The 22,407-nt window shown below is 44.9% G+C and overlaps 1 protein-coding gene across 4 annotated transcripts in view; it reads left to right on the top strand.

Moving 5' to 3' along the window:
• The first annotated feature begins 666 nt into the window (after window positions 1–666).
• The window catches only part of LOC121595238 (discoidin domain-containing receptor tyrosine kinase B), a 248,757-nt gene continuing 227,016 nt past the window's right edge, over window positions 667–22,407 (top strand). For 2 of the 4 annotated variants that reach the window (XM_041919037.1, XM_041919032.1), the window contains exons 1-2: window positions 667–957; window positions 3,307–3,898. The gene's annotated coding sequence lies outside the window, so the exon portion shown is untranslated. The remainder of the gene's footprint in view (window positions 958–3,306; window positions 3,899–22,407) is intronic. The other 2 variants (XM_041919033.1, XM_041919035.1) reach the window with 2 other exon arrangements.

Here is a 22,407-nt window from a genome sequence, read left to right on the forward strand (position 1 = left end):
AATCTAAAACAGATTCCATTCACTGTGCTTTGCACTGCACGACCCGTTCATCCATCAGCAGCATACAAAACATAAAACCGAAGAATCACGAGAGAGTGAAAGAATGAAAGAGAATTTCCAGCCGTCTCTCACCATCAGCTGCAGCAGTCCTCTCCAGCAGAATGCAGCACGAAGATGCATTCTGCAAGAGAACAAAAAAGCAAATGTTTAAATTATTCTCGTTAACAATGAGCTGTGTTGTTAGCATTTGTTGATTTGTTGGTGCGGTTTCGGAAGGGCTCCGTTGCTTTTTAGGGTGCAATAAGGTGTCGTTTTGCATGGTTTTTTTTGATGATTTTTAGATGAAAAATACAATGAACAAACACCAATAGTTATTTATTGTTAAATGCACAGAAATTTAAAAAAAAAATAACAATCCGCGAAAACCGTCGAGAGTAAGAGACAAAAAAACCCCGATAAAGCTTTAATTCATTCATCGTTACATTTATTGCCAACAGCCTGCGGACGACTCTGTTTTGGTAACCCGTTCACGCGTTCACTGGTCCCGCGGATGAACACCGCATCGACCGAGCACGCACGGGGCACCCGAACACGAACGATATAGAACAAGAACGCGCGCGAGAGAGAGCATGCGTACTCGTACGTGAATGTGTGCTACGAACGATCCATCGTCGCTGGCTGGCTGGCTGGCTGGCTGGCTGGCTGAAGTTGGTCGTGGCCTGCTCAGTTTCGGCTTATGTTTCGCGCGGTTCACACCGGTGTACGGGTGACGTTCGCTGCTCTCGCTCTCGCTGTGTGTGCGGCACACCACTGCCACTGACGACGACGACGGCACGGTACGTGTGCGTGTGTTTCTCAAATGCTTTTCGGGTCCCGTTTGTGGTCCGTGCCTTTGCCGTTGTTGGGTCAGTGAAGGAAAGTGAAAAAAAAAACGCGTGCTGGTCGCGGAAAAAAACGGTGCGTAACTAAGGTGTTTTTAAGGGGAATTGTACTACGAATAAGAACAAACGTGTCCTTTAGTCCGATTAGTAGCTCGTGTGGAAGAAAATTCTAGCCCACCAGTACCAGCAGTGTAGTGTGTATGTTGGATTTGATGTAGTCCCACCGTTTTCCATGGAATTGCCTAGGAACAGCAACGAGGAAACGGTTCCAAAATTCGTGTTCGATCCTGTCACTCAAGCTCAACCGCACACGTTGTACGGCGAGCCCTGTCAATCGCTGGGGCCTAGTGCAAACATTGTGCAAGTTTGAACATGTAATTCGGTGGTGGTACACTCGCATCACGGCAAATGACAAAACAAACCGTCTCGCGGCGACAGTGTTTTGTGCGGACTTCTTGTCGTCCTCTCGGGGGTCCTCGGGGTGGCCTCTAGCTGGACCTCACGGCGCTTCCAACAAACACACCGACACACACACCGGTCTCTTTCGGGTACAGAGAGAGAGAGAGCGAGAGAGCTTGGTGGTGCTTCTTGGTTGATTATTATTTTTTAATTTGCATAAATTAAAACCGCCCGCGCGCCTGCCTGAACGACCGGAACGACAGCAACAACGGAACGGGCAGCAAAAATAAAACCCAACCACCCAACCAACCCCCCACCATTTCTCCCCCATTTGTGTGTGTGTTAGTTCCTTGAAGACACCTTTCTTCACGTCCCTTTCCTCCTCCTCACCAGCACCCTAATTGTGTGTCTTACGCCATTTTCACGCTAGCCCGGGCCGGAAGTGTTGCCGGACCGGTTTGTGGAAGGAATTTTTGCTCCAACCGGTCGGGTCTACCCTACCAGGAATATCCTTACCGTCCCTTCCGCACAGGGCAACACAGTGGCGGCTAAGAGAAACGCCACCCAGCATTGTTTTATGGGCTCATCACACGCCATAGCGCGCCGCCCGTTTCGCCCAAGAAAAGCCGGCCGAAAACAGTTTCGCTTGCTACGATTGTGTTTCTATGTGTGTTTTTCCTGTATGTGTGTGTGTGTGTGTGTGTGTGTGTGAGGTGGGGGGGCGATGTAGTGACGTCTAGTAGACCGCATTCCTTGTACGAGCTGTTCGGAGGCCTGTGTATGACATTTTGTGTTAATGTGAACGCGTACCTGTGTCTGTGTGTCTGGGCTCAAGGATCCACCAAGGAAAGGTGTTTGGAATTTTCCGGCATTTTACCCCCGAAGACAGAGGGGGGAAAAGGAAAAGCGCGTCACAAAAAGCTACCGGAGGTGCAAAAAGGTGTCCGATTTTTTTTTTTTTTTTTTTGGAGGTCACAGCCAAATCGATAAGAACGCAGGGGGTTTGAGTGCGGCGAGTGCGTGAGAGTGGTTTGTGCGAATATTGATTTCGGAAGTTGTGAAACACAGCCAAACACCGTCAGCAGTGAATGATGAGAATGGATTTGATTAAATGTTGCGTCACCAGAGACTAACACGGCTTAAACATCGAAGAAATGCTTTGTCTCCTGTGTGTCCTTTTGTCTGTGTGTCCGAGTGTTTGCCGATGTCACTAATAATCAGTTCAAATTACCATAATTACTCCCCCCCGGGACAACGTTGGGAGGTAAGGTGCATGTGCATCCTTCGGTTGCAGTTTGTGCTCGCTGCTTTGTGCGCGGTTTGTGTGCAGTGTTGGGAAGGGGGTGGAAGCGGCTCCCGGGGTTGGACACATTTTCGCGCCCGCGACCACACTTTGATGGATTGGCAGCTTGATTGGTTGGTGTCGGTTTTGTGTGTAAAAGGGTGGGTAGCTTGGGTTTTTGGGGGTTGGCGGTGGTGGTGGTCACCCAACCCAAGCTTTGGGCCTCCCAGTGTTGCGAGATTGCGTGTGGTTTATGCAAATGATTTGCGGTTAACCTGACCGAGAAAGGGAGGTTCGCAGCACGGTTCGACTTAAAGTGTATGTGTGTGTGTGTGTGTATGTGTGTGTATGTTTGGGGTAAGCATGACCACCAGCGTACGGTTTCGCGACCACAAACTATCGGAAACTAAATTGGTACTACCCGTCGTGTGTGTGTGTGTGTGTGTGTGTGTGTGTGTGTGTGTGTGTGTGTGTGTGTGTGTGTGTGTGTGTGTGTGTGTGTGTGTGTGTGTGTGTGTGTGTGTGTGTGTGTATGACTCCCCTTTACCCCAATGCCCACTGTCCAAAAACCTTTCCGATGGAAACCGACACTTCATTTCTTGACTTGCTGTGCGTGTCTTTGTAAACCGTGGGTGTAAAGAGGGGGATGTTTAAGTCCCCCACCGAAAGGGTGGACGGCGGCCCAGTGGTTTACAATGAATTAATTGTGGTAATTTCGAATTTCCGATTTTTTGCTCTCCTCAGGTTGAATGTTGGGAATACAATACTGAATAGTGTGCTACTGAATGGTTTGGGTGTGTGTTTTGTGACAACCGCCCCCCTTTCTGCCCAGTGCAGAATGCACCCCTGTTGATGCTAGAGGAGGGTGGCAAAGGTGGAAGCATGTGAATTGAAGCTTAAAGTGTTGTGCATTCAGTGAAATGATTTAATTAAAATAAAATTAAGATGTAAAATAATAAATAAATATCGAAAAGTAATCAATAATAAGAAAGATTCCATTAAAAAAAGTGAAAGATATTAAGAAAAGTGTAAAATAGTGGCAAAGTGGTGAATTTTTCAAATCTAATTTCCAGCAAAATCTGTATATTTGCTTCATTTTACAAAAATACTAAGTGCTTGTGAATGATTAAATAAAATCCATTCGTGTGTTGTGAGTTTGCGAAAATTACAAAAATATAATTGAAAAGCTTAAAACAGCCCGAAACGTGAAAAAAGTGCACAGCAAAACGTGTAGCTGTGTATCATTGCTGTAGAGGGAATTATTAAACAATTCATCATACACAAAAAAGCATAACCATCTGTCAGCCAGCATCAACCATTCGCATCCAATGTTAAGGTAAGACATCGTTGTCCTTTTATGTCCTGCTCTCTCTCTTGATAAGCTTCAACCACAAACAATACAAAATTGTACCCCCAGTCTGCTCTGAAAATCTGATTAATTAGCTCGTGAGACTGTTAATGGAGACGAATTAGAGGGGGCATAATTTATTTCCCTCTGACAACGGGCGCATATCGAGATATGGTCATAATGTGCCATAAGGAGAGAGGTGAACGAAGAAAAAAAGAACATAAAAACAACATCTTTCATCCCTACCATGGATGATGCACAGGATGGCCCACTCACACACTCTCTGCTACAAGTTGTGTTGCCATCCGTTGACTTTCTCTATTTCCCTGGTTTGGATGTGGCGACCGATGATGTAAGCATCAGGTCACATTTATCATCGAAATCTACACGAAAGAGTTTGGGTGTACGGCAGTCTCTTCTCCTTCCTGGACTGGAGGCAACAACCACTGGTACCCTTGGTACAGCTCAATCTCCTACAGTTCCCACGAAACGCATTGAAATGTGCTGATGGTGGTGGTGATGGTGGACACAGGACAACGTGAGCAATTTGTCAGGTTCTCCGGTTCAGGTTCGGTGAGCTTCACATTGCCTCAACCCCCTGCCAGAAGAATAACTGTCATCTTGGAGCGGGCAACTTGGCGCGTTCTAATGCGTTTTTAAAAGCTCGACCAGCCCGGAAAGCGGTCGAAATGATGCTGTAAAATCGGTGCAATTGGTACCCGTCGTCAGCAGCGCAATCGCCATCGCCATCTCTTTCGCCTGCTACATTCTGTTTGTCTTTGGGAGGGTAGTTCGGTACGACCTTGCACGGACTCGGACGAGACGGTCGAGTGTTCCATTCTTACGATTGATTGATTAAGATTTCCCGCCCTCTAATGATGACAATCGAGAGGAGTACGCGAGGGAGCGCCTTGCTGTTGCCTTTTCTTCGTTCGCGTCCTCTGTTCTGGCAACTTCAAGAACGAACTATCTCCCCTCCGCTAGAGCACAATTCTCGCTTGCAGCTGAAGAGCTCGCTCGCTTGCTTGCTCTCTTTCCCGTTGCTGTTGCGCTTCCCGCAGGAATGTGAATGAGAGTCGTGGCAGTTATTGGTTTTCTTCCCCTTCCCCTCACGACCCCCCCTTGGGACTGGTGGTGGTGGAATTATGATTGAATGTTTATTTGATTTCAAACGCACCCGTCCGTCTGGCTCGCGTCGCTTTCTTGCGATCTTCCGAGCTTCTGCGAAGCGCAATGTCTTGACGAATTGAGACAGACATCATCGATGGTGAGTTTTTTTTTATTTTCTTTCCCCCGTTGATTCGTATCACTCTCGGAGTCGGAGAAGCCTCTTCACCTTCCCTCTTGCTGTTTTGATATACACTTCAGAGGTTAGATATTTCCCCCGATGATAAAAAAGATGGGGAATCAAAACGCAACAGTAAGAAACACGGAATTTTAAACATAAAACGAAACTTCCCCATAAAAAAAACATCGACACCGATAAGCGTGCTCGGTGCTCCAGCCAAACCCGTGAACCTTCCTCAACTCGATTTGAATATCGGAGTGTGGAGACGGTTCATCCCGCTTCGGTTCGGTTATAAAAACACACGCCAGCTAAGTAAACGTTGCAGCTGCAGCTGCATCGGTTTTCGGGGTGGGCTGGCCAGGTTCGCTCGCACGCCGGTTTCGTCTCCGCTGAGTCATTTGGCAGCGTTGGCATTCGTATGTGTGTGTGTGTGTATTTAGGATGGAATTTGTAGGTCATCGCTTTGATCGACGAGATATGTCAATAAGTCGTACGTCGTATGTGCAGGTCACCCAGGGACGCTGATTGTGCATGGTTAGGGAGTGCTTAAAGCGGGTGTTTGAAATTGATAGATAAACGTTTATTTGACCGTGTTCACTGTTTGTATCGGAGTGGAATGGTTTTTGAAGGGTTTGTCTGATGGCATTTAGATGTCAGAATGTGGATCGACTATAACGCTCAATGCGGCAGTCAACAGCTGGAATGTATTTTTATTTAAATATGAGATATCTTGAATCTCCTAGGCTTAAAGATCATCCATATGGCTCAAAGAAATCCTTGATAAACAAACGATGGCTGATAAAGCTGTTATTGCGTGCAGTAATAAAGTAAACTTTAAATTTGTACCTTCTACCCTGTGTCTTATCTTTGGAAAATATACTTTGAGACTGTTTTTCTTTGACTTGCTCTTTGATGATTGCCTTATAGTCAAATATTGTTGTCTTCGATATCAAAACTGAAGATGATGATGCAACAATTGGCCCCTGAGAGACTGGATTTAGTGCTCTGGTAGCAAACATTGAGATCTTCGAAGAGACAAATATTTTTGTTAAATAATGACGGCAATTTCTTTGAGTAGATCGGACGTTAACGGATGCTTGTTTATGGTACAAAAGGTTCAATTTTAACAAATTCCAAAAAACTTACAACTCAATTCGTCTTATTAAATATGATAATGAAACGTAGACCAACATTTTAAAAGGACACGTATTCAATTTAGTACTGGGTAAATCTGATTCTGATTCATGAATCTGAGCTCTGAACTGAATCTGACTCTGAATGAATCTTTGGAATGATTCAATTAATCTGAATCTTGGTTGAAAAGATTCATGAATCTCAAAAGATTTATGATTCTCGAAAGATTCAAGTATCTCCAAGGATTCATGCATCTCTAAAGATTCATGAATTGCTAGAGATATATGAATTTTAATAGATTTATGAATCTTATAGATTCATGAACCTTAAGAGAAGCATGAATCCTTCGAGATTGTTGAATATTTAGAGATTCATGAATCTTTGAAGATTTGACTCCAGATTTGAATCACTCATCACTGAAGAATCTCATATGAATGATTTTCAACGGAAGATTCATGAAACCCAACTCTAATTCAAGTAAGTAGGATTGGATTGGTTGGATACTGTATGTCCTGGGGATCACAATCAAGCAAGGTATCATAAGTTTACAAGAAGAACTCCTTCATGTCGTACAGTATTTTGTTTATCCTGTCGCATAGTCAAAGCATTGTCGCAATCACACACCATATCCGTTGATAAGATATCGCTTGAAGCACTTCTATATTTAAAGTTCCAAATATTAGGCACTACAAGCTATTCTTATCCCCTCTATGACCCGTTTTACCTTAAACCAAACGCACAAAACTAAACATTTGATCCCCACTGGCACTGTTGATGCAGGAATTAGCTCCCATATTTGCTTGTCTCCGATAGACTTCTGCGTGATCAGTTTCACATAAAAAAGAAGGTGCAGCTGGTGCGATAACGCTCTGTGTGCGCGCGCGCACGATAAAGGTGCATTGTTTATCGCCGTGCTTCACTTCCTTCAGGAGGTTAGAAATTCTTTCCGCTCGATCTGTGTGCTCGTGTACTACGTGTACAGCGCTTGTCTACCATGTTGTGTAGAAAAATCCCTGCGAGTCGTCATCGTCTGTCCCCGATGCAGACTTTAGCAACTGGAAGGCAAAAACAAATTTGCTTATCAAACTCACCCGCAAAGGCGCGTCCCGTAACGATAACGAATCCCACCCTCGGAACGAAGAAACAGGAGAGAATAAAAGTGTTTGACTGACTTCAGGATGACTCGGAAGCGTATAAGCCGCCCGCGCACGATGTCCCATGAAAGGGCGCGAAGCGAGTGTCACCGTGTGCGGTATCAGTTGACTGCGGAGGTGTGGGAAGGGTGGCAAGAGATCGCGACCAGCTGTCGCCAACGGGGGCGATGGTTCGCGAAGGCGCTAAGAGGTCGCACAAAACACAAACGCGCGCACGCCTGGAGGATGGCGCGGCATGAATTAGACCCATTGTTGTCCTTTTACGGGCAGCTTCTCGCGACCGAAAAGCCGAGATTACTGGCCGCCCAATGTGGCTTTGTTACAGGAGGTTCTTTTTCACAACCGCATCATCACGAATAGAATATGATCACCGAATGGGAGGCCTGGAGACTGGTGTCGTCATCGACCAGCACCGTCTCAAAACGCGAGCTAATTAGGAAAGCAAACAACGCGTCCGCGTCCAAGGGGCCATTAAAGTTATGCTTTCTTTTCCCTGTTGTGCTCAAGGCGCATCCATCGTGCTTGGAAAATCGATATCTCATAACCTTTCCAGTATAAGACGCGACCGCACAACACTTTCTGCCACAGGCCCGTTGGGTCTGGTCGCGCGCCGTTGGTGGTGTTGCCGTGTCGCCTCCTCGCCATGCTAATGAACTCATCGAAACGCCCATCGTGCGCACCCGTGACGAAGTAAATTAGCGATCGCGATGGGTGGTGTGTCGACTGGCGAGAGAGTAAGGGTTTTTCTTTTTCTTCTTTTGCTCCCCCTTTGCGGTTGCTACTTCTTCTCCATTGATGTGCGTTGAGTCAGGCACTGAAAGCGGAGGAAAAAAGGCGAGAAAAACTAAGAATGAATCGAATGCGAAACATATTTTCCCTCTTTTTTTGCGCGCGCGCAACAACGCATTGTTTGTTGTGGTGTGTTGTTTGAGCTTGCGCTTCCTGTGTAAGTGTTTAGTTGCACTAGGAATGCATCGCCGACGCTGCACATTCCCATTTCCAACTAGCGATATCGACCAGCTCGACTGTGTTCTAGCATGGGCCGCGGCTCGATGGAAACTTCTTCAAACACAAAGCAAAGTACAACGCACACTCGGTGGAACTAATCAGTCCGCGGTCCGGGTGCATGCGTTGATAATTAGAAACAGCAGCGCGGCGCTGGATGCAGCCTGGGGTTGCGCGCTGCAGCGTTCGATGGCGAGACAGTTTTCCGCGTCTTCGGGCGTCGCGGGTGTTTGCCTTCCCGTCCCGTATGGCGACGGACGGTGGTGGTGGTGGCTTTTATTTACATTTGTTTTAAAAATGGATATGGAAACATGATCTCATCGGTTGGGTTGAAGTGCTTTGGGGAGGAGGAGTGCTGCATCTTGGAATGAGTACGAGGCTGTGTACCTTGCTCGGTGCGCGAGGTCTTAATTTCTTGGCGCGGCAGAACGTTTAATTGCTGTGTAGCGTTGTGTGTGTCCCCTCCCGTTCGCGGTCTGTTCACTGTTCGGTGGGTGACATTTGTGTCATGTTGGAATGCTTGTCGCGCGTATGTAAGCATTAACCCCCCTTTTGATACCGTTTTGTTGTTACCAGAACGCAGGAGGAGATGAGATGTATGAATGAGTGTGGTTAGTGGCTTCGTTTGTAAATGTATCGTGCTGGTAAGATTAAGTGATCGCATTAGTTTGCGATTGAAAGCTGGTGATGAATATTTACATTGCAAAGTAAAATATTAAAGGAAAAAAAATATTTGAATTTCGGACCAAATGTTCGTTGAAAAGAATAATTATTGCTTGGAAAACAATGCAAAAATATTTGGCACAATTAAAGAGTAATTTTACTATTTGGAGCCAATTGAAATATTGCCGATATTACTATTATTTTTTTAATCTTGATCTTGTGAAGTTCATTCGTACAATGCTGTTTTTAAAAGGTTCATTATATGTTGAATGGTACACCAAAGTAATGTTTGATCGCTGAACATGTATTTTTGCTTTCAATCGGGACTATCTGGCAAGAAATTATTATAAAATACCATCAATCGTTTCATAAATGTTGCATGAAATTTAATTTAAAACAAACAAATAAAACAATTTTTGGAATTAAATAAGAATGTAAGGAAATAAAGAAAGCAAACGTTCAGATTTGAGTTTTGATACAGCAGATATTACCACAGTAAAAGTATAAATCAATAAAAATCCTTCAATTTTAAACAAAAATCAGCTACAAAGCTGTTAATGAATACAATATATAGATAATTTAAAGAATTATTTTAAATATATAGATCCTTCTCACCCATAATCACAAACAGCCTATAATTAAACCATCAATGGCGTGAACTTTATCTTTCCGGTCGTCGAGGGAATGGGGCTGTGATTAAACGCCGAATGTTTACACCGCACGGCTGGTGCATTTCCCGGAACCATTTATTGAACATCGGCAGGGGGTAAGGGTTTATTTGGCCGCCGAAAAGCCAAAAATCACATCCACCTGCCCCACACACACACACTTACATACACACGTATACCGTTTCGCTTTTACCCATTTGCAGCTCGCACCGTGGATGAAATGAGGGCTTGTTGCTGCTCCCATTTGGCGTCCGCAATCAAAGAAATATCAAACAACCGCCAGCCGGCCGCGGACGCTAGAATGGTTGGATGGTGGGGATGTGTCTTTTTTTATCAAAATCCCCCCCTCTTGCCACGACAAACCTTTCCCGCCGGTGGTGGTGGTATCATGCCGGGTGATAATTTATGCTCTGCAACTTACGGCCGCCCTGGTGCGTTCTTTTCATCTTTGCCGATTGATTTCGTTTGCATTTTTTTTTGGTGGGGAAAGAAGGGGAAGCGTGAAGCCCCACTCTATATCCAATGCATGTGAAGGGTTTCATGAAAAATCAATTTATTTTGATGTTATAATACGAGCGCCAATGGAAACAAAGGGGTTGGATTGGTATAAGTCCAAAATGTGTCGTAAAAGAAAGCTTGAAAGCGTCTCGTGTGCCAACAGTTTGGTCATTTCGTCAAGAATCTTCAATAACATTGATCTTAATGCATGCAATTGTTAAATTAATCTCGTAAAGGTTTGAAGTTGCTATGGTTGTTACCGTCACCCATTATTCACCCAACATTCTCGCACACAGAAATGGTGTTCAGCACACCAATTCACGATACAATTCGCAGCTTAATGGAAGTGTGTCGTAAAAGCTGCCTTTAGACGGGATGCTCAACTCGCCCTCACTTGTTGGAGCGAGCGGAGCTGGCTCGGGTTATTTTCTCACCCTTATCCGGCACCAGTTGCCCAGCTCCTTATCACCAGCGACGATTGCATTCACGCCATGCATCGGTCAAGTGCCCAGTGGGTAAGTCTAATTGCTCGTTTCAGTACAATCTTGAGGCAATGCTCTGGCTCAGTTGATGGTTTGAGCCATTTGGAGGGATTTTGCTTTTTTATTGACTCCATCAACACAACTCCAAACCAAACCATTGGAGGAATGAGCTGCCCACAGTGAAGTGTGTTAGCGAAGAAACATTAACGATTCCTTGCCAAGAGATTTGCCGAACCAAACCAAACGGATATGAATGTGAACGCCGGGCCGGGGGAATCGACTTCGAACGCTTTGGGGTGGATCGTAAATTTGATCATATTTATGTGCGTTTCATCGCGCGTTTCCTATCGTGTTTCCACCGTTTCCCCGTTTTGTTTCGATTCGTTCAGCATCTTACATTCGTGCTTTGGCTGGCCCGTCCCTGCCCGTGCTCCCTCTCTCTCTCTCTCTCTCTTTATTGTGTCCTCTTGCTTTGGCGAGCATTAGATCCTGTTCGTGCCTTTTGGGCGAACGAGCGTAGCAAGACGTTCGTGACATTTTTGTGCACCAGCTTTGGCATTTGGGGATGGCTTGGGGATTTGGCTGGAGAAGACGCAATGAATCATACCGCGTACGTGTGTATGAGCCCGAATGTGTGCGCACTTCCGCCTGTCCGCTTGTGGGCCGTGTGTCGCGCCAAGTGAATATTAACCAACGAGTTGCTTCCGATTTGGTTCCGGCCGTTTTTTTGGTTTGGTTAGTTTTTGAGCTGGTATGTTCTGGTGCGTGTCGAGTAGGTTATTCTTTTTTCTATTCTCTTTTCAGCTTTTGTTCTCTTCGTTTGCTTTGTTTTTGTTTCGATACAATTGAATTTAATGCTTCGTGCGATCGTGCGTGCATTTCGGTTGCTTTGGGGCTGACATTTTGGATTCGACGAAGTCGATTTTTTTGTAGTTATTGTCGTTAGTACACACTCTTGTGGGGACTGTGTGCCCCTATGCTATGGCTAAACATATGTACGACATATATCGCAGCATGAAAATGGAAATTCAATAAAATTTTAACAAAGCTTCCTACTGCCGGTGTGACTGAATTCATTTCCGATCGGATTGTTGTGTTTTTTTTTATCGATTTAAAAAATTTATTTGTTTTGAAGCTCTGTTGATGTCGTGCGTAAGCTTAGTTTACGATCGAGTGTGTGCTGGTCGCTTCTGTTTCTGCCATAAGCTCATACGTGAGTGGGTTGCTTTATCAGAGAAGCTATCGGTTTGTTTTGGATGTTGATAGGATTATGCTTTTGGTGTTTTGTTGCTCAATATTGGCATTTATTGATTATAATTCAATTTAAGCTTTCTATTGAAGCGCATAGCTGGTTTTTGAAATGTTTTTATCTAATAATTTGTTCATTTTAACTCTTGTTATGATTGATGATTGAAGATGATGAGCTCTTATTAAAAGTTTATAATCATTTTATTATATTACATCTCAATTGAATGTTTCAGTTTATCATTTTAATTTTTCATTTTTCACTTAAATGTGCTGTTTGGATTTCATTATTTTATCTTTTTTTCTTTCCATATGTTTGTGTTTTGTATGCTTTATTTTGTTTTTTTTAATGATGTTTGATTTTGAAATCATTACTTTAAAATGTCATTACTCGCTTTTTAAAAAACTCGACTGTTTACTTTCATTTGCGTAAGTGACATCCATGCGAGTTATGACGAAAAAAGTCTTTCCCATCACTCTTTCTCTCTCTCTCCGCATTGATTGAACGCACGTTGGTTCGTTCACTTCACAACTGCCACATACAACACCGGCCCTTGGTGTGAATGATTTGCTTCCCGGTTGCGGTCCGGGCCCCAAAAGTTGAAAGTAATGCCTTGGCACTTGGTGGGTTATTTGAATGATTAAAAAAGGCGAAACCGGTATGAAAAATGATTGATTTCGGGCGCCGCCTAAGCCTGCGATGCACACGTTCCCTCGTAATGGTGCGATGAGCGGAAGGGAAGGGAATCCGTTCCTGGCCGGTAGTGTGTTTTGAAGCGCCTCGAGCCGAAAGCCCGAAAGAAGAAACGGGCGGCAGAGCGTATCAATTTCTACTAATGGAAACACTCGAGGTGTAAGTCACACCTACACTTGCTTGCAAATGGTAAGCGAACAAAAAAATATAACCTACGCAAACCGGAAAGCAGGAAGATGCTACCTGCAGCGACCGTCTACCGAAAGGAAAAGGTGTGGAAAAACGAGCTGCTTCCGGAGATTCCAGGCAGAGCGTGTGTGTGTGTGCCTGAAGGAAGAAATGTTGCCGACAAGTTGGTGGAAAAATGTGGTGGAAAGTGCCAGTTTCGGGGGAAAAAGCGGGATTTGATTGATCGAGGGCGTCCTCCCGCATTCTGGGTGCATGCGTGTGAGTGTGTGTGTGTGTGTGTTTGCGAGCGAGAATGCTTTTAGCATAATGACGAAAGATTTCGTCGTCGAATAGATTGTGTTTGAGGTGGTAGTTTAAACCTGCTGCTGACGACGAAGCACTACGACGACGAGGACGACGAGCGTGAGCTGACGAGCTGACTGACGGATGTGAAGTGGACCCACAGGAACGTGTTAGCCAGGAAGTTGTCGGCGGCACGGTGCTGAGGGCACGTTTGAAGTACTACAGTATGTTAACATGAATCCTGCTCGTTAGGGGCTTGAGAATGTAATCTTTTGCTTTCTGTGGAGTGCTAAAACAACTGCACCGGACGGGCTGGATATAGCATCAGCATGCGGGAGGAAACTGAGCGAATTGGAGTACACGGTACCATGCTTCTATTGTGTTAGATAACAACTTCCCAGCTCTATTCAGCTGCATTGCAAAATTATAACCCCTTAACCAGCACTGTTTCTGGGCGTGTATTTCAAATCCTTTTAATCGTATCACTCACGCTGTGTTTTATAAGAAAATGTTTTGCAAACAAACGATTGCAGGCAGCTATTACACACTTCTTTGTGCTGTCGTGTACTTTTGTCTACTTTCTTTTTCCATCCGCATCTCCCAGTGGATTAAGGCAACTCATGCCTCTTCACGCACGGAGCTAAGAGCATCATGATTCCTCCAGCCACCAGCGCTAACAAGATAACCTGTCTAATACGATTAGGGCAATCGAATTCTGCTAGTCACTGTCAAAAGATCGGCTGCTACTGCTGGCGATGAATTGGAGGGGGCTTGGGTCTTGTGTGTCTTTCGGAGAAGGTAAACTAGGGAGCTCTTTGTTGTGAATGGAGAGATGGAATGAAGAAGTTATCCTCACTCCTCGCTTGGTTGGTGGTTTTTGGGTGGAGAGGCTGCGTCATGGGCGAGGCTGCGAAATGGTATCCCCATCACTACCGTGCGCATTGTTTTCCGGCCCCGGCAGCAGCGACATGAACAAATCATAAATTAATTGAATAATTTTATTTGAACGTACACGGCTCGGCCCTCGGATCGTGACGGGTCCCCCGATGGATGGTTGGATGGACAGTGTGTGTCAAACGTTTGGCATACGGCGCAATCGAGCATTGGACAGGCGTGGCTATGTGATTAAGTGAAGCTATGACGTGAAGAAGCGAATGAGGTCAATCGGCTCAAAGTCTCTATAAAAATTGCTAAATAAAAAAAAATACGACGTCACCTGACTGTTTATATTTTGTTTATGTTTTTAAATACAGCTGCAATGTACAGCTTAAGGATTTTTTGTAGAACTTCGTTTTAATTTTAATTTTGAAAGGAATTAAAATAAAAACCTGGATCTGGATCATGGATCTTTAATTCATTTTTGATGAAGAACAATTATTAAATCTTTTGTTTTTTATTTTAAAAATATTCTATGTGTGATTAATCGATTGATTTAAGGTGATTTTTCGTAAAACCAGTGAATTTTATAATTTATGAATGACATTTGAATTTGAATTTGACATTTTTTTTGTCCATTTTCCGTGGAAATCGATTAACCGGCATCGGCTCAGACCCAAGCTGTCCGGATAATCGACGTTCTACTGTATTTAATTATAATGTCATATCTTGTAATCTCCATCTCAATACCTTAGTATTTTAATTAAATATGTTATTCCAATTTCCTATACAATCTTTGAACTGCACTGTAAAACAAGATCCTCACACTGTCCCTGATGTCGTGTCATTCGAATGCCATCCTTCGTTCGCTTCGTGCCATCTAATTCCCCCGCTGACGGCATGATTCGTCATCTTTCGGGAGTTAAAGCATAATCCCTCCCGCCCGTACCACGGCAGCCACTACCCTTGCCGGAACAGCACCGGCTTGGAAAAACATACCACACGCACACGAGGGTTGCGGGTGCGAGCGGGTTTGTAGATGGTGCCTGTGCTTATGATGCTTTATTGTTTCGGTTGTCGCTGTTTGCGGCGGTAGCCCGCTGCCGCCCGGGAGAGTGATGTTTATGCTTTGGCGGTATGCACACACGGTTGCACAGCACAGACAGGCAGTGTGGTACGGTGGTCACAAAACTACAGCACTTTGCCGCCAGAGTCCAATCAAAATCATTCAATGATGGTACTGCTGCTGCTGCTGCTGCTGCTGCGGCTCTTTCTCGCCCGAACATTCCGAGCGTCGTTAAAAAGTCAAGCGCGGCTTAAGTGTCGGCTGGAAGATTATTATTTATGTGTGTCGGGCAGATTGTTTTCTCCCGCGAGGATTGATTGTTGTTTCTCGAATGTCTGGCAAGTGTGTTTGTGCGTGCGCATAGGGTTGAAGATGAAGGGTTAGTCCAGGAGGGGATGTCACACTGTGCCGTCGCCGTTGTCGTTCGATCGAGTTGTTATCTTCATTAAAGCTAAAGTCGTAAAAGGTGCGGCGGAAAGGCACTGAAGGACATGCATTCTAACAACTTGTAAAGTGTTTGACAGTGTCTTTTGATTTTACGATGCACACGCACAGATTTACCAGCGCCCTTTAAAGGGCTGGAGGGCACCATTTCACCATCGTGTATCAAAGGAGCGAGTAGAAATTATCGATCTACAACACGAGTAATAATAATAACGATTAAAGCATGCCAAAGAAAAATCATAAGCAAAAACAATGGAAGAATAAATGGCACCACACGTACGCTCACGGGTTGCCCTGCAGGGGGAATTGTTTTTGCTTGCCCTGTAGATCGTTTTGATGCATTTCCTTCTTGCGTACACGCTCCCTGCTCCACCGACTCGTGTCGTATATTTCATTTGCGATTTTCATGAATTTCAAGTGGCACATTAACGTTTGCCGCGCGCCACTCTTCACTGGCTGGCTGGCGTGTGATGGCTGGGACGATGCAGAAGCACAGAAGGAAGCACACACACAGCACAAGAGTAATGATTGTTGGGCACGAGCAACAAATAGCATCCGGCAAGCGGCAGCCTTCGGTGGAGCGGGGAGTGTAGCATGTAGTACGGTTTTCGGAAATAATGACATTCATTCATTTATTCATTTATGGTTATGCAGCCTTAAACACTTATCATCTCGCTCTGCTGTGACATATGCTTGCTGGGTTCGTGGTGGTTTCGTGTGGAAATGCATTTCTCTTACTTGCTTTTTTGTGTTTGTGTGCGCACTGGTGAACCTTTCTTTTCTTTACATGCGGTTTTTTTTTGCAGTTCGGTGCATATTTTCCTCTGTTTTTGTTTGATCGTTTTGGCTGTGCCTGATTGCACGGTGCAGCAAACGCCACAAGTCGGATGTTGTTGGGTGTGGTGTGATTACTCTGTGGCTTTGTAGGGATGTAGGATGCTTTGTTTTTTTGCCATTATTCATTTCAATTTTCCTCCTCGGAGTGCTGCTCCTCAGTGTGGTGAAAAGTTTCGCGTGTTTCAGGGCAATATTCTAAAACGGTCGAAGTAAACGGTCACAAACGGCATGGTGCTTTCGTAGCTGCTGGGAGCTGCTTTTTATGAGTATGTTTTCCCGGATTGTGAATTTTCCTGTGAGTAGAGAGCATACTGACTGTGCAAATGAGCATAAAGTTAGATGGAAAGAGTGGATATTTTGTATAATGTTATTAAAGTAATTAACTCCCGGGTATAATTACTTCTTTGCTACGAGAAGAACAATCTTTCTGTTTGGTTTTCTTGCATTGTGCAAATGATGTCATTTTTGGAGCAAATTAATCAATACAATGTGTTAAGAATTTGTTTTGTTCTTTTCTTAACTTTTCCGACAGGTTCTAAAGGCATATGACATTTGCGAAAAAATAGAGTTTAAAAAAATATTATTTAACGAAAAAAAAACCCCTAATTTCAACAATTTTAAGCATTTTAAAGCATTAATAAAGTAGTTTGGTCTGATTTGTTTTAAATAACTAAGGCCTAACAACGATAACAAAACCTTGTAAAGACACTGAAAGTACTGTCTTGTCATTTGATTGCTTAAAACATTAAAACCATTTTTATACTATTGCTTCATATTGTATTATGTTGAAAATAATATAAATTCGGACTATTTTATAATTTTTAGTATTACTGTATATGATGTTCTGTTTATTTAATAGTTTATGATTCTGAATAATAAGGTCTGAACGACCTGCCAATTATAAATGTCTATGACTATGATTTACATATGAACTGTTGGAATCTGACCCGTTAACATCTACCTGAGTAAAAAAAATCCGTTTTAAGTTATTCTTAAACTCTATTATTTCGTTGCATCAAACTAGAAAAGTGTGTGTTTAAGACTAGAGCCAATGTACATTCTAATCCGCCCAGTGTTAGTTCTGCTAGCATCTACCTCCCACCACCAGCTCAGATTATGCCGACGGTGTGGAAATTCTACACAGTACCCGGTACCGCCCAGGCAAGCTCTGGTGCCTAATACTACTTCCCCGACGCTTGTGTCAGGCAACCATCGTCCCCGTGCAAGCCGCTACTGCCGCTGCTGTGACCAGCGTTGTCAAAGTGTTTGCTTTGGGGCGTCCATTTTTTGTTCAACCTCCTCCGTCAGCCTCCCTTTGCACCACAAACAGCACTGATGGGACACTACACAGCGCTGCCGAGGAGGAGTAATTGGAGAAAATGGAAATATTTTCATCCCTCACCTACAGCGGGCACTGGCACTGGGAGTGCGACCACCAACCACCACCACCCGATGGGATCAAATCGGGAGGAAAAACAATGCAATGAAAGGTGAAATGTAAATAGCAATGATTCACAAACCGTCCGGCTGTGATGCCCAGCCAGCCAGACCGCTCGCCCACCTGCCTCGCGGGTCTCGCGCGACGGGAATTAACACTTCAAAGCGAAATGTGATCAACCGAAGTGCGCGCAAGTGACACAGAACAACCTCCCCCAACAACCCCCGTCATCAGTGTGCCAGTGATGGTGGTGGTGGTCTTTGCACGGACATTTTGTGCCCACGTATCGATGGGGCATCCACGCGGAAGGAATGGAACACGGGGGATTTTGTAGCAGACATCGTCGTTGTTGATGTTGTTCGCTTCAGCTTGATTATTCTGTTTCTGCCGCCCCGTTGGCATACGACACATTCCGTACGGCCATCCTGGTGCGGTGCGATGCTTTATTGGCACATTTTTGTCCGTTTCGGTACTGATGTTTCTGCTGCTCCTGCCCTTCCCACCTCGGACTGTGTCGGGCCCTTCACGATCCGCTGTCATCGTGAAATTAGTTCCATTGGGGGTTATTATGCTGCATGCGCCACAAACGCTCCACAGGAGGTCTAGTTCGGGCTTGGTGGGGAGTTTTTTTGTCTGTGTTTGTATGAGCCTAATAAGAGGGAATAAAGAGGCAGTAAGAAGGAGACGTGCACTTTAATGGTATGTAAATTATTTGAAAATGTATTTTTGTGAGTGGAACGAAATTTACTTTTGTTTGATTTCGGATTCGTCGGTTTGTTCATTCGTACGGTGTGGCTATTCTTAGGGACGCGAAACCAGGCTTGAAAGTGGAAAATTCAATAAATCATACGTTCAGCAACGAAGATGATGGTTACCATAGTAGCAGATCCTTCGCAGGGCTTTACCCCAGCTGGTGGAAGTGCGTTTTTTGTTTTATTAATACGCTTGATTCGTCATATTTTATTAATGTCCAAAATTTCCTTCCGAACATGACTTAGTTTTCAGTTCTTCTGTAGAAAAGAAAATTGCTTTATTCAATTTCGAAAGTTCACCGGCCCCAGGCGCGCACTGGCTGTTAAAATAATCATGCCACAAAAACAAGATCTCTACATCGGGTGCTCCTCCTGGCTGATGGCAACGTTTTGAGGGAATAACATATTCCAACGACTTTTATCACTTCACCGATAAAGGTACCGGGCACCGAATTACAACGCCATAAAAGTCGTAAAGCCAATAACTTATACTTTCGATTCGGTTGTGGCTGGCACAATTGCACTGGCAGAAGAAGAGGAAAAAAGCTCCATTTCCTCCAGTTCAGTGTGGCTGCTGTGAGGCAAGTGCACAGCAGGTTTGTGTGTGTTTTTTTGTCCCCCCGGTTTTTATTTTCAATTTTCCTGATTGCTCTCCTTCACGATCTTCACGGACGAGCGTGGGCAGGACCACATGTGGACCACTGCAGCGGCGGGACACGGGTTTCGGTCGCTTGTTGCGGGCGGCAACAACATTATGGCGCTGCGGTGTTGCGGCATATAAAAGAGGACACAATCGCTCGATGCGGAGGAAGTGGTAAAAGGCACAAAAAAAAAACACGAAAGAATGAGACATTTCTAACCTCCTGGGAAGGTTTTAGTGCACGAGTTCGGGTGCCCGAAACGAGGGTGCCAAGGACAAATTTAAGTGTGGTTTTTTTTTCGCAGTGGGTGTGTATGTGTGTTAACTATCTTTCTTTCTCTCTTGGGACACACTCTCGCAGCTATCAAGCGCAAGAAGAAACAAGAATGCTCGTTGGTGGAAAATGGAAAAGTCGTAAAAAAAATAAAAACCGTCACTACAGTTGGTCATCGTGCCTTTTTTCCCTCGCTGGGAGGAAAATTGCACACAATACGCCACTGTCACTACTGCGTTCGGGACGCAACGATTTTTTTTGTGAGGACTTGCGCTCTCATTCATTATTCATAATGATCTACCACGGTGAACATCTGGTTCACATTTCGCCGGTAAACTCCGGCAAACGGGGTACCCCGTTCTTCCCAATACTGCTGCAGCAATTTCCACTTGCGGGCGAAGGAAGGATAAGAGCAGGAAATTGTTTTTCCAATGTCTTGTCTATGAGGTTTGTTGTCTCGTGCGTGGGCTATAATTTGGAGTTGCTGTGGAGTTTCTTGATGGAAGGAAGATGCCGACTTTCGGAGATGTCCTTGAGGAGCTGTAGAAAACATTTCCAATGATGGCGACTCCATTAACCTTGAGTCTATTTATCTTTTGTACGCTACAACTGGAGGTGGTCAGCGTGCGGAACTCTTTTCGTGTAAAATTCGCTGAAACATCCACCTCCGGATCAGTTTATTTAGTGCTGTTTTGGGGGCTCTCATTGATGAGCCTTCGGCAGGAACCGGTTTAGACACTTCATTTGCTCGTCCGCCCCGAGCAAGTCAACCCAACAGTCACTCGAGTGAAAAGTTGCGAAACAGGGCAAGGGTGATTGAAGGGACAGAAGAACTGAAGATGGGGCAGGGTAGAGTAGGAAAAAGGTCAAGTAACGATCCATCGAATGTCGCATCCGTTACGGTCACGGTCAACGATTTGTTACCGAGTTTTCGCTCTACTTCGGTGGCTGCAAGTTTTCGGCACCTTTTGGAGTGGAAAAAGGGAAGGATACTTTCGGGAGCGGTGGAGGTGTGATTCGGGTTTTCCGGGAGTGGTTTGCTTGGAAAAGAGATCCTGGCCCCTCAAAGATGGTGAAAGATATATCCTACCCAGTGGAGTTGATTGAGTGAGTGAGATTGCCCTGAACAAGAAGACACACACACAGTGGGCAGAAATGGACATTACCCGTGTACATTTAGCTCCAGAAAAAGTTGCCTTTTCCGCCCTTCTTTTGCGGCTGGTGTGTGTGTGTGTGGCTGACATCTTGGACTTTTTGCGAGTTCTCAGCAACGATTAGACCCATGATGATGGTGGGGTAAATAAACTCAACTGAATCCACCTTTACTATTGAGCCAAAGAGGCAGAGGAAATACCGGATCTTTACTTTGGATCTTTCGTACACCGGAAGAAGTCGAAGAATTCGCCTAGAAAGCTGTCGTAAGCCGCAGCGTGCCACACTGGTTTTGGGTGTGTGTGTGTGTTCATGTAATTATTTAAATATAGAACTCTGACTTTAACTACACTCTGCGTCAGCTGCGGAAGTCTTTTTCCCTGGGTAGATGAAAACATGAAAGCCGTATAGCCTGATAAGGCATTGGCGCGTTTTGTGGTATCAGTATCACAGCCTGGGAAGTTTAGCACGAGGACGCTTAGGACGTACGGAAGATGTTTTCCGCTTGCTTTCGACGAAGTTGTTTGAGACAGCTGCTCTGTTATTTATTTTTCAACCGTGAGAGGCAGGCTGACGGTGGACCATTTACGCTAAGGGACACGCATTAACCAGGCCGCTGTAATTCGGGCGAATTGGAAATTTTGAAGCTTTGTTTTTGCGTGATTTTGCTGGGCGTTGAAAGGGATGTAGAGTATCTAGAAATACGAGATTTTAAAACGACAATCTTGTGCTAGGTTTTTCTCCTTTTTCTGCTTTCTAAACAAGAATCATTCTCTGTAGATCTCGCTTGAGCTGCTGAAATAGCACAATCTTCACTCAGCTTATTATCTGAAACATACGAAAACCTGATGCTACAAGGCTTGATCATGCTGTCAGAAACCGTTAAGCAGCACAGATTAATATTGAACGACATATCCAAAATCGATCAAAATGTTGTGATGTTCTCCCGTCCCGACAACGCTCTCTCTCCCGGAAATGACGCTCTAATTGGGAACCACTCGATCAATCGCATTCTTCTATCACTCCACCACACCACACACGCTCGTCCGTAGGCTGGCATGTTTGCACGCAGGATTAGTACACCACTACTGGCGGTGTTTGTAAGGCAACCGAAATCACGCCGCGTCCGATCAATGACTTGATACGGGGCTGGGCTATCTTTTCGTTTTGGGTTCTTCCGCCACGACCCTAATCGGACCGAACGCTGGGGAATGGGGTCCTGAAGTTGACGGCGCGTCGCGTTCCATCCACGTCGGAAAAGCATGGAAAACCATTTCTCAAACATACATTCCACGTCTCCCGTTCTCTTTCTCAAGCTCAAGCTTATTTGTGTGTGTGTTAGTCGGTGAACTAGAAATCCGAAAAGCAAACAAAACCAACGACCGATTTTCGACCAAATGGTGGCTTCATCGTGGAATTGGCTGTGGCCGCACATTGTGCGCTACTACGAGTGCGCTCTTCGATACAGTTTTTTCTTCATGTTTTTTTTCTCCCCTTCCTACGTCTACCGTCTTCACGTCTCTAATCGTGTTAAGGACCACTTTTCCGTTATTTGTATGCTTTTTGTTGTCTTTTACTTTAGCCGCTCCGTCCGTTGGTCCGTCCGTCCGTCCGTCCGACCGTTACTGAGCTTGAGTTTGAGTTGGGCAGACCGTTTGGGCACGGGCTGTGTGTCAGCTCGGTGGTTTGTGTCGTTTTTCCACGCCATTTCCACGC

The sequence above is a fragment of the Anopheles merus genome, chromosome 3R (genome assembly GCF_017562075.2).
Source record: "Anopheles merus strain MAF chromosome 3R, AmerM5.1, whole genome shotgun sequence".
NCBI classification, from domain to species: Eukaryota; Metazoa; Arthropoda; class Insecta; order Diptera; family Culicidae; genus Anopheles; species Anopheles merus.